We start from the raw sequence: 16,576 nt of genomic DNA on the forward strand, positions 1-16,576 counted from the left end.
GGAATGAAATTGAGTCATTTGTTGAGACGTGGATGGATCTAGAGACTGTCATACAGAGTGAAGTAAGTCAGAAAGAGAAAAACAAATATCGTATATTAACGCATGTATGTGGAACCTAGAAAAATGGTACCGATGAACCGGTTTGCAGGGCAGAAGTTGAGACACAGATGTTGAGAACAAACGTTCTCTACAGGACACCAAGGGGGGAAAACCATGGAGGGGTGGGGATGGTGGTGTGCTGAATTGAGCGATTGGGATTGACATGTATACACTGATGTGTATAAAATGGATGACCAATAAGAACCTGCTGTATAAAAAAATAAATAAAATTCAAAAATTAAAAAAAAAATAAAACAAAATGAAGTAACCTATTGAATGGGAGAAAATATTTGCAAATCATGTGTCTGATATATATTATTGAGATGATTTGCCTCACAGGATGAGAAGGGAAAATTCAAATTCTTATAATCATAGCTTATATCTTTAAGGGAGAAAAGTATGATTTTGTAACATTAACATAATGTTTTTATTAAAATATTTAATATTTTAAATAGCTAAGTTATAAGTTTGAAATCATTGGATATATTAGGGCTGGTTGTTTCAAAGCACCTTTGCCAAAAATTTCCCTTGCTGTTATGAATCTTCATTATCAAATGGAAACATATATATATATTATATAATATATGTATATAATATAATATATATAATATATATGTTATATATATATAACATATATATATATATCCTACAAACTCTATTACATCTTTCTATCCTGTATTGAAAGAATATACAATTTTAATTTCAGGTTTTTATAAATATCAACTCTAGATATTTATAAAGTCTCTAATATATAAACATACTTTCTAAATGCAAATTAATAAGAAAAAAATAATCTTAACCTCACTTTATGTATCTAATGTTTTAAAATTTTGTCAGAATTTATGGATATTTTGATATTATGTATCTATTACAATATATGAGGAAAAAATAGTTTCTCAAGCTTATGGGAATGATAATTCATTCATTGACTTAGATTACACATTAGCTTAATTTTTGTACATCTTAACATCTTGCACTGTTTCTTAGCTTCATTTCTCTTACTGTCTCATAGCCATAAAGTTGTTGTTTTGGAAAAAACAAAATCACTGGATCTCATGATTTATTTTGCATAAGAAACACCAAGTGAATTTATTAAAATACAGATTCCTGGGTGTGGCGACCAGAAATCAAAGTTTTAATAAAGCCCTAAATTGACTCTGATATAGATTGTCTATATAGTACAATTTGTGAAGCATGTTCCTAGAGGGTTGACAAGCGAAAAAAGAAAGCAGTAATTCCCACAAATCAAGAAGAAAAATACAAAAACTGACAAAATGGAATGGAAGATGGCAATACATATGAATAGGCAATTTACAGAGAAGAAACCTTAAAGTAGAACAAGATATAGAGATTTTCAAATAAATTATGGGTTAGAGACATAATAAATAAATAAAGCAACAATTTAAATATCACTATATACCAGACTGGTCAAGAACTGAATGCTGAATAATGTCAATATTCAAGGGGCTATGTGGATATGGAACCCAGACTCCTACTGGTTGGATGAAAGACTGGTACACTTGCTTGTGAGAGGAAACCAGCAGCTCTTAGTTAAATTAAACATACACACGCTCTGATCTAGCAGTTCTTCTCCTGGACAGACATAGTCCATAAGGAAACACGTATAAGGATGTTCACTTATCTGTCAGTAGCAGGGAGAGAGATATTAGCCTCATCCCTTTTTTGGGATATTGTACATACAAGATGTGGTACATGCACACCATGCTACAGTCTGTAGATGTAAGAGACAAGATATTCATAGTGAATAAGACAGATCTTAAACACAGCACTAAGAAAAGAAAGCACAGAACAAAATTTACAATATGTTGTTACATAAACTAAAATACATCAAAAACAACATACACATTTTATAAGAACATAAACGGACCAAAGGATGTACATTAGCTATATCAGAATGGTTGTCTACAGAGGGAGGGAAATGGGAAAGAGATATGGGAAGAAATCAAAATAAATCATTTAAAAAGTAAGAGAAGGAACTTATGCAGACTGACCAGGATGATATGTCATGAACTAGGGAGTAAGATTTACTCAACATTCTGGACAACTGTATATGTGATTTTTCTGACCCACAGTTGTTTACCTGTAGTGTGAATGCTGAGAACTGGTAGGTTATCCACGAAAAAAGAAATATACAAGACCTTTATCTATATACTTCATAGATAGCATTGATTCCATGAAATGTTTTCATTTATTTAAACCTGTACTTTCAATTGTGAAAAAGGATTATGTTTTGCTTTGATTTTTACAATTTCTTCTCAAGTAGCTGTTTTGGGCAATAACATATAGATTATGTTCAGTGATCTGCAGATGCCAGCATGTAGACCTCAATATTTGGGGAAAGGGAACAAATCATTCTAAATATAATAAAGGTAAAAGGTATGTAAAAAATTGTGGTTACATCCAATATTAATTTGCAATAAAGAGAAACTGTTTAAGATCTGTAGAGGAAGTTATAACACTCTTCAAAGTAGTTTACAAGCATTTTATTTTATATAATATTTTGAAAGTAGAGTGTGTTATCTAAAAAACCTAAAGATGAATAGGATATTAATCTTCGTTTCTCAAAAACTGCACCATTCCTCTCCTGCTACCCCTAACAAAAGTACATAAATGGCCTTTAGAATACACATTTTGATGGTTTTCAGACTGATTTCAAAGGCAGTCAAATTAATATTTAAATATGACAATATATACATACTTATTAAAATTTTATAAATTAACAAAGACATTAACAAAGACATTCTATATACACTTTCTAGTAGAATACAGCCTGATATAAAGTGAATGAAATAGTCACTGCTCTGTTATACATTTACAGAGCATAGGCTTAAAGAAATGCACTTGTTCTTTATTTCATTTTCATCTTTTCTCCTATGAAATGATACTTTAATTCAATCATATCATACTGATATATATTTCTACATGTTGATTCACCCCCAAAAAGGAGAAATGATATGAACCTCGAGAAACTATTTCTGGGAGACCAAATGCAAACTGTATTTCCAGTGCAAAGAAGCCTTTATGCCCATGAACACCCTCATCTGTTTACAGACGTTTCTCTAGAGTCACAAGCTCACTCTCTTTTTTTTTATCCACCCTACAATCAATTCTTATAAATGATAGATTTCACTTTTACCAAATTTATCCTGATTCAATATAACCTCATTATCTGTCATCTGTGCTACTGAGATAGCCTTCACACAATTCTTAATGATTAGCTTTAATCATTTTACTTATTATCTCACAAACCTTCCATGACTATAAGCTTGAAACTCATTGATATCAGACTCCTTATCCTAACATTTGAAGCATTCTATAATGTCTAAGCCTGACCTAGGTTCCAAAACTTATCTCTCTTCATTGACACTAAATTTGTTCCCACAGAACTACTCCATGTAACCTCTGTGTTTTAAACACATGTACGTACGTTCTTTAATAAGGTCCCTCTGTCTTAAATATGGTGCCCTCTAAACTTTGAACAAGGCAAATCCTTCCTATTCTTAAAGCTCCTTTCCATTTTTTTTTCATGAAATTATCTCTTGTTTCTTCACTTTGAATACCCATATCATTTATTATTTTTTATTTTGAAATAATTAGAGATTCACAGGAAATAGAAAACAAAAAACAACAACAACAAAAAAAAACCCAAAAAACAAATGAAACAAAACCATAGTGGGAAATCCCATGTTCCCCTTATCCAGTTTTACACCAAATGGTAACATCCTGCAAAACTATAGTACAATATAAAAACAGAAATTTGGTATAATCCACAGAGCTTATTCAGATTTCACCAGTTTTACACTCACTCGTTTGTTGTATAGATGGGTGTAAAGTACTACACAACTTTATCACATGTGCAGATTTATGTAACCATCACCACAATCAAAATACAGCACTGTTCCATCAGCAACCATAAGGTTCCCCTTTATATCTCACACCATTTCCCCACTACCCATTGCTAAAGCCTGGCAAACACTAATCTATTCACCATCTAAGAACAATAATTTTATTCTTTAATGAATATTATATAGATGGAAACATACTGTATATAACTTTTTGACATTGACTTTTCCCACTCAGCTTAAATTCTCTGAGATCACTCCTAGTTGTTATGTGTATCAGTAGTTCAACTCTTTTTTATTGCTGAGTGGTACACTCCATGACATGGATTTATTACCATTTGTTTAACCATTTGTGGATTGAGGGATAATCAGTTTGTTTCCAGTTTGGAAATATTACAGATAACCTGGTATGAATATTTATGTATTGGCTTTTGTGTGAACATAAATTTTTCTCTCTCTGGGATAGATGTACAAGAGTGTGATTCCTAGGTCTTATGATAAGTACATGATTAGTGTTGTATGATACTGAAAAACTGCTTCCCAGAAGGCTGTACCATTTTATTTTCTAACCAACAATGTATGAATGATCTAGTTGTTCTGCATCTTCACGAGCATTTGGTATTACTGCTATTTTATTTTAAGCCATTCTGATAGGTATGCCATAATATCACAAACTGATTTTAATTTGTGTTTCCCTAATGGCTAATAATGCTGACCATCTTTCTCTTGTGCTTATTTACCATTTGTACATCCTCTTCATTGAAATATCTGTTCATGACTTTTGACCAATTTCTAAATGGACTGTTTGGTTTTTACTGCTGAGTTTGAGAGTTCTTTATGCATTCTAGATATGAATGAATTCTTTGTTAGATATATGGTTTGTAAATATTATCTCCCACATATAATTTTACTCATGTATTGTGTGATCTACATCAATTTCTATCTTGTATTTTAATATTAAATACATTTAATATTAAAATTAAATACATTTTTATTTATAATATTTTAATATAAATACATTTAATATTATACATTTTTGTTTATATTTTAATATTAAATACATTTAATATTATACATTTTTGTTTATAATATTTTAATATTAAATACATTTAATATTATACATTTTTGTTTCTATCCTATAAGAATGCAAGTTCTTGAAAGGTAGAACCAGAGCTAGTTAATCTTCACATATCCCACAAGTGTTTATTGCAGAGACACCTAATAAAACATTATTGACAAAGTGGTGAACAAAGAAATAAATCTATTAAAATAGGCATTCCAATAACAAAACACCTCACAAGATTATTATATTAAAATGATATAAGATAGAATCATACTTTATAAGTGACTAAATATTTTCCTATTTTAATACCTGAGTTTTAGGTCTCCTATCTCTTATGCAACCACATTTTCTTTAAATTGAAGCTTTTTTCTCAACCTATAAAAATGTGGTATCTTTTACCGTATAAGCCTTAGGATGATGCAAGTCTATCTTGGTGTGAGTTTTTCTAACTTCTGGTCAGGATTTGTTTTAAGCGTAGCTTGGAAGATGAAGGCATGGAATCTCCAAATATGTCTATATAGCTGCATTACCTTCTCTTCTTTGGTATCTAATATTTAGATTGTGATACATGTCCCAATTTTACTGCCTTTAAACTGTTAGCCTTTTATTGATTCACTTGGGATGTAATTGCTTGTTCTCTGTAAGTATTCTAATCAGAAAGGCCAAGATCCCTTTATTACCCCCAATTCCAATGGAGTCACAGAAATTAGAGTTGCAAATAACCTAAGTCGCCCTTTTAATCTCTTCTCCGGGCAGGGTTATTCCCTATGGTATATATATTTTCTCTTTTTCCTTTTTTGTCAATCTGAACTTTAAAGAGGTTCAATAAGTGTGTTTTCTAATGCTTCCACTCCTAGACTGAACCTGGCAATCTCTCTGGAAGGAATAGCAATCATATATACTCTTACCAGTATCCAGTATCTTCTAGGCATGAACCATGATGGTTCTTTATCCATTACTTGATAAAATTTTCTGAGTTTTTGGTTGCAAGTTTAATGATGAGAGAGGAACCTACTGCTTCTGTGAAGACTAACTTCCCTTGCTACTAACTGCCAATTTCATCAGAAACATGATTAACAGCTATAGCATTTTTAATGGTGATGAAGTTATCCCACTAGGAAGAAAAGGAAAATCAAATAATTATCTGTCAGTTATATTCACCCTGAATTTCCCCTTCTTGAGTCACTTTTCTTAAACATAGGCCTAATTTTCCGATGAAAGTAGAAATGTAGGAAGTCAGAAATGAAGTGTAATTTGACTTTAAATACATCACTTGGGAATGGTATAACATTATTGTTTGCAAGTTTCTGTCAAATATCTTATTATACTGAGAGTGATGAGGTGAAGTGGAATGTGTTATTACCCACATTTTACAGATGATTGTATTGAGGTTCTGATCTAACTGCTTTAGGTTACTCAATTAAATGATTCTCAAACCCAGTTCTTTTTTGTAATATGTGAAACTCAGAATCAGAACACAGGCATTTATTTGTTGGGGCCTATTTTATGCAAAATTGGATCAAAATACCCTCAGCTCCTAGACTTCCTTCATCATATGTCCTATTCCTTCTAAGTCTCCTTTGTAAGCGTATCTTCTATTTTTCCTTAAGTTTTAATATATTTTAGAGCATTAGTTATCAATTTTTGCTGCATATTTGAATCACCTATGCAGTTTTAGATATCATCATGCCCAGGTCATACCCTACAGTGATTAAAAATATATATCTGGAGGAAAGACTCAGGATTCAATATATTTTCCTTAAACTCTCTAGTTGATTCCAAAGTGCAGCCAAGTTTGAGAACTACTATCTTAGATTTCTATCCCAGGCTTTCTTCTCTTACCACTGTGCACTGAGTCATGCATTTTGCTCGTACAACCACACATTGTAATTTCATTTTCTAGTTGCATGTTGATTTTTCTCAAGTCCACATCTTCACCTAGAACTCTGTCTTGGGCTTCAGAACCTCCCCCCTTTTATATGCACCTCCATAGAGGCTTTAAACTCAACAATCCCCAGACTGAATTTATAGCTTTCCCTCAAAATATCTTTTTTTCTCTTATTTAGAATGTAGACTATTCTGTTGTAAAAATAAGACTCAAGGATTCAGTGGCTTTATCAAAACATGATATTTTCTCTCTCTCAGGTTTGAGACTAAGAAGCTCTGCTCCTCAACCTCCAGGTGTCGTTTCTTGTTCTCATTATTAACAATCAGCCAGCTGGAGGAAAGGATGGGGGAGTCCAGGTGCATCTCTCAAAGGGGCAGGGCTCAGAATGTGACATATTACTTCTGCGTTTATCCCATCAGTCAGGCATTATTCATATGGTCACACAAGGCTATAAGGGCAGATAGATTTGTAGTCTTTATCTAGATAGCTATGTACCTGGCTAAAACCAAGAGGAAGGAACTTCTGACTCTGGACAAGATGAAGTAACAGGGACTTAAATTACCCTCCTGCGTGAAACAACAACAACAACAATAACAACAAAAACTGCATTTCGTATGTTCAAAAAGTTAAGTAGAGACATGAAATATATATATATATATATCTCCACATTTAAAAGGAACCAAACTGAACTGCTAGAGATGAAAACTACAGTGTGAGATGAAAAATACATGGAATGGAATTAACAGCAGATTAGACATTGTAGAAAAAGGGTTAGTGAACTCTGAGACATAACAGTAGGAACTATCCAAAATAAAACCCAGACAGCAAAAGAGAATAAAATAGTGAGGAGTTCAAGTGAGCTGTGAAAACTTCAAGTGGCCTCATATACATGCAACTGGAATCTCCAAAGGTTAGGAGATTTCAGAGAGGAGGAAAGAGGGATCAAAAATTTTTCAAGAAATGATGGATAAAATTTTTCCAAAATTGTTCCAGAATTGATGAAAATTAGAAACCCATAATTCAAGAATCTCAAAAAATCTCAAACACAAGAGACATCAAAAAAAAAAAAAAAATACTCCAAGGCACAACATAATCAAATTTCTCAAAACTAGTGATAGAAAATCTTTAAAGCAGCCAGAGGAAAAGGCGTCTTCTTTAAATTAATTACATATTTAACATAATACATATTATGTACAGAAACAAAGATAAGGATGGTTTATTTCTCATAGAAAATATGTAAGTGAGACGACAATGGACTAGCATTTTTAAGGTACTGAAAGAAAATGCTGTCAACCTAGAATCATCTACCTGGTAAGTATATCTTTCAAAAAAAGATGTGAAATAAGACTTTTCAGACATCACAAGCAGACCAGCATAACATGAAAGGCATTTTCTTTAGATCAGAGGGGAAAAAAACAACCACATGGAAATAAGGAACAAAGAACACCTAGAAATGCAAGTTATGTGGGCAAATATATTTGATGTTTTCCTGTGACCTAAACCTTATTTTAAAGATAAATGACTGTTTAAAAATAATAATAATACTGTTTTGTGGAATTTAAAAGATACATAAAAGTAAAAGAGGTAACAACAATAGAACACAAATCCAGGAGGGGAGAGATGGGAAAGTGCTACAACACTTGAAGGTAGACTGTGATAAGATAAAGATGTATACTATAAACATAAAGCAACGATAAAATAACTGAACAATGAGTTATAGATAATAAGTCAACAAAGAAGGTAAAATGGATTCATAAAATGATTAAAGTAGTCTACAAGAAGGCAGAAAAAAAGGACTGTTGTGACTTTGTGATGTTAAGTAGAGCCTAGGATGATGGGCCTCAGTTCAACCAAAGACCACAGGAAAACTATAATATAGAAGTTTATTATCCACAGCTCTTACAGAAAATGCACAGCATGCCTCGAAGGGCCACACGGGAGGTCAAGGCAGGGTGCAGGCATAGTTTGCAGCAGGACCTGGGGCACATGACTTTATTAGGGTATGTGTGTAGAATGCTTTGGGGTTCCAAGGTTAAAGCCAGATCCGCCAATTCAAAGCAAAAATCAGGGTTCTGTTTAGTTCCTTAGATAAGGAACGTGAAGGGGAAAGCCCTGAGATGTGGAAAAGCCTGTTTAACCTCAAGGGCCAATGGAGTGGTCAGATCAGGAACTTACATTTACTTGTGACTCAGTGGGCTGTTATCCACGTCATGTGCTTGCATGAAGGGCTAATGTCAATTTAAGGTCTCCAAGCAGATAAAATGGATGTGGAGACCAGAGTAGTATAGCTAAATTCTTGGTAAGAATAAAGGGAATGAAGCTAAGATTGGGAAAATCAAAAACAAATAGTACAAAGCAGATTTAAACCTAACAATATTAAAAATCACATGAAATGCAAATAATCTAAATACCACAAATATTATGAAGATTGTTATTAAGAAAATAAAATATTTCACATTTACCACAGTTCTTCTTGCTTAAAACTTTTAAATAAAATGTTATAACTTTAAAGATAATTTACAAAATCCTCAATATGTTCTATAAGACTCTGTATGATCTGACAGTCTCTCTCATTTCAGGGTATCTCATATGATGTCCTTTTCTTCCAACAAACTGAAATTCTTTAGTTTTACTAAGATGCTATATTTTCTTTCTCCTTAAGTTAAGGTTCACCTTTCCTGAAAGAGTCTCCATCCTGGACTCTTTGTCATAGTTAAATTTTATACAGGCAGCGGGTGTCACTGTAGACTCTCCTTTCTTTAGGACCTGACCCTCCAACCCTGGGCTAGCTGCCCCTTCCAATCATTTCTATATCAGTGTGTCCTGTTTCTAAGAGCCTGGGAAGAAAGTAAGCTGGTTAAGTCTTTTTATGTACCAAGGAGGATATATTGATTTTGCCTTGACCTAGGATTTTAGCAACAGAGATGATAGGTGATTAGACTTAGTATGTGGATAAGTAGAGGCAAACAAAATTGCTGACAGTTTGATATGGGGATGAAGAATGATTTATCACATTTTATCTTAATTACCTGCTTGCTTATCATTACTGCACGGTATACCACAAATGCCATTAATAGTAAGGAGTACTGTCATCCCCAGGCATAGTATATAGCAGGGGTCCCCAACCCCTGCCCACAGCAGGAGGTGAGCGGCGGGCAAACAGGTGAAGCTTCATCTATTGCTCCTCATCATTCCCCATCACTCTCACCAACACCTGAACCATCCCCCACCCCATTGCTTGCATTACTGCCTGGACCATGCCCTCCCCACCCCATCTGTGGAAAAATTGTCTTTCACGCACGAAACCAGTTATATAGTATAACATAGTGTTGTTATCTCCAGTGCAGAATAGGCATTCTTTAAATAATTTTTTCATTGAGAACTGAACCTCACAGCAGGCCTACACATTTGAATTTACAATTTCTACTTATAGGTAAAGAAACTGATATTTAGAGAAGTTATGTAACTGTAACTAGAAGATGGCATGATCTAGAAGTTAGTTAGGAATATGGTTCCTGGAGTCATACAATCTGAATTTAAATTCTTATTCTAATGCTATCAAGCTGTATGAACTTAGGCCAGTTACTTTTAACTTTCTATAACTTGATTTCCTCTTCTATAAAATGATGATACTATTATAAGTAGGTTAAGAGGATTATGGGATAATGCATGGACACCATTAATACAATGTCTGACCAGCAAAAAGCACTCAATAACTATTAACTATTGTTTTTAATTATCATTATTACTATTAACAGATCATTATTTTAATCCTTATTATTCAAGGTAATCTAACTAATTAGAAGCTGATCTCCTAGCTGAACCAGGCCTTTCTGCTTCTTTCACTACAAAGTAATACATTAGAAGATAATACACAAAAAAAATCAGATTTCAAATTTCATTATTTTTTTCTATGTTTTTTGGACTCTTCAAGTACTTTGATTTGAACTTCACTGATTATTTCCACAACTTAGAGTTTAATCACTTCTTTATGACGTTATAGCTTTTCACTCTCCAGATTTATAATATAGATATTGAACCAAGTATGAGCCTATGGTTATTATTTTGGGGAATGTTTCATTAATATTAATAAATGACAGTTGCATGATCTTTTCTATGACCTTCAACTTGTTTTTAATCTATGTACTCTTAGCTCACTTCAAAATCAATTTGAATTGATTTAACAAGTAAGAACACTGACATACATTTTGAAAGATTTTAAGTACTATTTCATAGATTTAGCCTGAGGATAGGATTTTAGAGGAAAAAAATTGGGTATTAGTAAATATACATTATTTCACTTAGGTTTGTTTTCTTTTAGATAGCTAGTGAAATTTGCTCAATCCAGTACAAATGTTATTCAATGGAACTTTTGGAATCTGCATTAACATTTCTAGGCTAAATTAATACTTCATCGCACTAAATAATATTTTAATGGCCTGAAAAGACCATACATGAATAGTGGAATTGCTTAGTCCCTGCCTGCAGGGAGGATTACACCTATGACAAAAATTGAGTCTTATCTAAATCAGCAGCAGTAAAGGTGGTGCTTCACAAACGTTACTATAGGGAATGTTTTACTTAAATGACAAAACTAAACATTGTCAGCAAATACTTTATATTTTACTTTAAGGCTATGTCAAAATTATAACTAGCATGTTTCCTCAATTAAACTTAAAGTTAATTTGACCAGACAAATAAACAGTAGGTCCTAATTATGTCTCAAATCAAGAAAAGAAAAACATTGTGTTCTGTAAGAGGCTTATCAGAGATGCCAGAGAGAATTCAGAAGTCACTAACTACCTGAATAATCATGGAAAAAAATCAATGCAGTAAGTCATACACTGTCAAAGCAATTCATACAGAGCACTGCTAACATGTCTTGTTATTTTAACTGAAAGAAAGAACAATTAAAGGAGGAGTTAATTTTTTTCAAGGGGAATGAAAATTATAAATAGCATTTAACATCATCAGGAAAGGAGGAAAGAATATTGGTGATGAAAAGAAAAGAAACTAGAAATGTATATTTCTATTAGATTAGGGAGCTCTTTGGAGTGTCTCTTGAGAAGGCTAATGAAACATAATTGTCCTGGAAAGGTGAGCATTTGTTAAACAAATTATTATAAAGACAGTTTCAGATGCTAAAGAAGTAGAAAAGGTAGGTATAATCATGGGAGAAGTGGAAGGAATACTACTCAAAAATAATAGTTAGGCCAGGTCATCAGGGGAAGGAATGAAGTTTCAACAAGTTACATTTAATTCAGACCATATTAATTAAAAGTGAATCAGCTTGACAACTTTATTCTTTATGGGTTGAGATATATTATGGGACATATAGACAGTTAATACTTGATATTATAAAATTATTATAAAATGAAGGTTTAAGCTCCCTGAAAATTAATGAATTATCTTAACTTTAGAAAAACGATTTGTGTTAAAGGCAGTGTACAAATCACAAATGCTAGAATACCTCATAAATCTAGAATAATTAGAGGAAAGGAAAATATAAACAATATCAAATTATAATCCCACTATAGATATATACACTTTCAGGAATTTGTGGCATTTCAAATAAGGACATAAACCATCACCTAATGGAAGGCCTTAAGTATCTGCAATTACATGAATTTGCTGATAAACAGGATTTTTTTTTTTCTGGAAAAATCTTTTATTTGCTTGTAGAAGATTCTTCTAAAATCTTATTTACACCAATATATTATCTAGCAACATATAGAGCATAATAAATATCAGCCCATCATGGTCCAGTTCATGATACAGCAATGAAAAACAAATATATCTAGAACTTTTGTTCCAGGTCAGGTATTGAGCTAGATGCTTCACATATATTATCTCTACTAATCATCATAACAAAAATATGTGGTAGCCTGTATAAGTTTAAAAAATGCTGCCTGCCATTCCAGTTCTACAAGGATCAAGCCACTAATCACTGCAGTGCAACTGAGGGGAACTCAGGATAGAGATAAACAGAAAGCATTCTGGGCTTTGGACACTGGCCCCTAGATAGTTAACATACCTATCTAATGACAAATTTCAATGACCCCAGGTTCTTGCATCTTCCCATACATAGAAAAGCACTAAAATCATCAACCTGAGATGTCTGTTCCTTGTTATTAGCAGTAATCTTTTTATGCTTGACATGTCTTGCCCAGAAAAAAGAAAACAAACAAACACAGACTGCATATGTATACATCCTGGCTCCTCCCTTACCTCTTTGGAGCAGTTCCTAAGAGCTGCCTGAGAGGCCATCTCTAGGGCTATTGTCTTCAGTAGGGTCCCCAAATAAAACAACTCTTACATTGTTGAGTTTTTCTTTCAGTCAACACTTGACACTTGTACTTTGAAATACGTATACTATCTACAATATGCACTTATATATATTTCTTTTTAAATTAGAAGTATTTGGGGACTTCCCTGGCAGTCCAATGGTTAAGACTTCACCTTCCAATCCAGGGGGTGCAAGTTTGACCCCTGGTCAGGGAGCTATGATCCCACATGTCTCACGGCCGAAAACCAAAACATAAAACAGAAGCAATATTGTAACAAATTCAATAAAGACTTTAAAAGTGGTCCCCATCAAAAAAAAAAAAAAAAAATCTTTAAAATAAATAAATTAGAAGTATATTTGGTTAAAAGGAATTTTTCCATTACCTGTTTGATCAAGTCATCATAATCGTGCTACTTTTGATATTAATTATAATAGCTAATTCACATTAATATTGTACATTATATTTTATGAGCATGAAGCATTTTCATTTGGAATGATATTACCTACACTGTCTTTTTGTAAGTAGCTAGGAAAAACAAGTATATATATCAATGTAGTTTTATGCTAATTTTAAATTCTATTTTGTATGCTTTTTAGTATTCTCTTCATATTCTGCAGTAAGCAGTATTTACTTTTTATGATATTGTGATTTATAACGTAAGAGAGGAAGAAATTTTCCTCCACCCTTCTAGGTTCTTCTGGCTGGCCTAAGAATTAAATTGACGTGAGATAAGAGTAACAGGAGAAAATCAAACAAAAAGTTTAATAACATGTATACATGGGGGAGACTCAAGAGAAGTGAGTAACTTGCCAAAATGGCAGAATCCCTCACCTTAAAGACCATCTACAGCTAAAGACAAAAGAGGCTGTTGAGGGTAGTGCTTAGGAACTTTCAAAAGGAAGGAAAAGCATCTCCATGTTTGGTAAATAAATGTTTGCTGGGCCCTGCAGAGACCCTGGGACAAAGGAATTTTAACAGACTTTGCTAGGTTCCTCCCTGTTTACACACCTAGTTCAAACTATAGTTATCTATGGAAATAGCTCCCTTCCTGGAACAGGCCTTCTATCTACATTCTTTAGGCAGTTAGAAAAAGGTCAAAGTCTTTTGGGCCTTGATTGTTTTCAGTTTGAAATAATCTGCATACCAGAGACATTTTGGGGTGGTAAGTTTTGCTCCCCTACAGTAATAAGAAATATATATTTGGTCTCTCCCATCTCCCCAATTTCTGGCACAGAGCTTCTAAAACCATTGGAATTTCCTAAGTGCTGAGAGCAATAAAGTTGTCTTTATTATGTTAATGAGGTGGCTTTGGAAATCACCTAAGGATGGGGGCTGGTTGCTAGTGGAGACAACTTTCAGCTCCATCTCCCAGCCTCAGGTGAGGTGATAGAGGCTAAAGGTTAAGTCAATCTGATGGCCAATGATTTAACCAATCATGTGAAGCCCCCATAAAAAAACAAAAAGATAGGGTTTGGAGAGCTTCTGGGTTGGTGAACACATGGATTTGTTGGGAGAGTAGTGCCCTGGAGAGGGCATGGAAGCATGGAGCCCTTTTCCTCATACATTGCCCTATGCATCTCTACCATCTGGCTGTTCCTGAGTCACATCCTTTTAGAATGAACCAATAATCTAGCAAGTGAAATGCTTCACTGAGCTCCTTAAGCTGCTCTAGCAAATTAGTTGCACCCAAGCAAGGAGGGGGTCATGGGAACCTCCGATATACAGCCAGTCAGTCAGAAGCACAGGTTGCAACCTGGGCTTGCAATTGGCCTCTGAAGTTGCAGTGGGAGGCAGTCTATAGGATGGACCCCTTAACCTGTGGGATCTGATGCTATCTCCTAGTAGATGATGTCTGAATTGAGTTGAAGTATAGGACACCCAGCTGGTGTCTATGGAGCACCGCCTGTTGGTGGTATGGGGGAAACCACCCTCCCACACATTGGAAGTGGGTCCAGCAACCCAAAAGACTTTTATAATCATAGAGGAAACTTATTGAGTATTAAAAATTAATCAACAGGGTTGGATAGTCATGCCCTAGCAGCAAACATACCAGTCTGACAATATGTAAACTTGAATGGAATGGATCATTTTGAGGAAAGGAACCCCGGCAATACATTTAAATGGCAATCTTTACCTAGTGCCATTAGCAGCTATAGTCACAAACATATGTCTGTGGGACTATTGGATGCCTAGGTTTTCGTTGTTAACCTAATGTTTTCATGCACTTCTCTTCAGCAAATAAGAAAAACAACATTTCTTTGTGGCCAAATGCTGGAAAAACTTTCAAAAGTTCACTTCTACCACAGCCAAGCTTTATTCAAGGAGGTTCTTCTTAGAATTAGGCCTTGAGATAAAATTAGGCTCTGCTCCCCTACTGATTTTTCTTCCTCCGTGGTCATTTGTCCGAGTCAAGTAAAACAACTAATTACGTATTAATAAAATTCAAACAGTTTACTACTCTAAGAGGAATTTTCAGCATCTGGTCCAGAAAAACTGGGCTTCCTGAATGGACTGACATGGCTTACCACTTAAATCTCATGATTTTCAGTTTTCAAAACGTTTGCCTCCAAGTTGAATATCTGATTTGAGGTAACCTCTTTTGTTATTGTTAAAAAGAAAATGAGATGCTTTTGAAGGAACTTCAGAAGCATTATTAAATTCTAAATTACAGCTGTCCCTCTATGTTCACACATCTAACTAATTAAATTATGCCCTGTAGTCCCCTCTCATAGCCTCTGTCCAACCCTTTCTGTTTGAATCAATTTCTATTATTGTCTTCTCTTTACTCTAATGATCCATTCTTGTTCTACTGTTCTCACCATCCATCCTTAGATAGATTCATCTTTGCAGCATTAGCTCTCTGTTCCTACATTTTTTCTACCCTATACAAATTACTTTGGTTACTTTTAAATGAAATAATAACTTATAGACTAGCAAATAGCTTATACACTAATGATTTATAAAAACTAAACAAAAATTTCATTGTGATAGCTTTCTTATATATGGATATAGATATAAAGATAGAGACAGAAATAGACATATTGAGAGAGACAGACAGACACTCTCATTAGAGATAGAAGTGGGGGAATTCAATGCATACTCACTGATTTATTTGGGTGTTCAAAATGTGAATATGTGTTTGATATAATCATAAACAAGTAAATGTTAGAAGACATTTTATAGAGATGATAAAGTGATTCCAAATTTTGTTTTAATTTTAAATTGTTTAATTTATAACAATTAAAATAATAATAAATAATGTGGAAAGGAACATCAACATCTGCCAGATCTTACAATATTTTCTAAAGAAACAATGATTAAAATTCTATATGTAGGCTACATCTAGATGGAATACTGGAAAAATATCTGCACACTA

This window comes from Pseudorca crassidens, chromosome 1 (assembly GCF_039906515.1).
Source record: "Pseudorca crassidens isolate mPseCra1 chromosome 1, mPseCra1.hap1, whole genome shotgun sequence".
NCBI classification, from domain to species: domain Eukaryota; kingdom Metazoa; phylum Chordata; class Mammalia; order Artiodactyla; family Delphinidae; genus Pseudorca; species Pseudorca crassidens.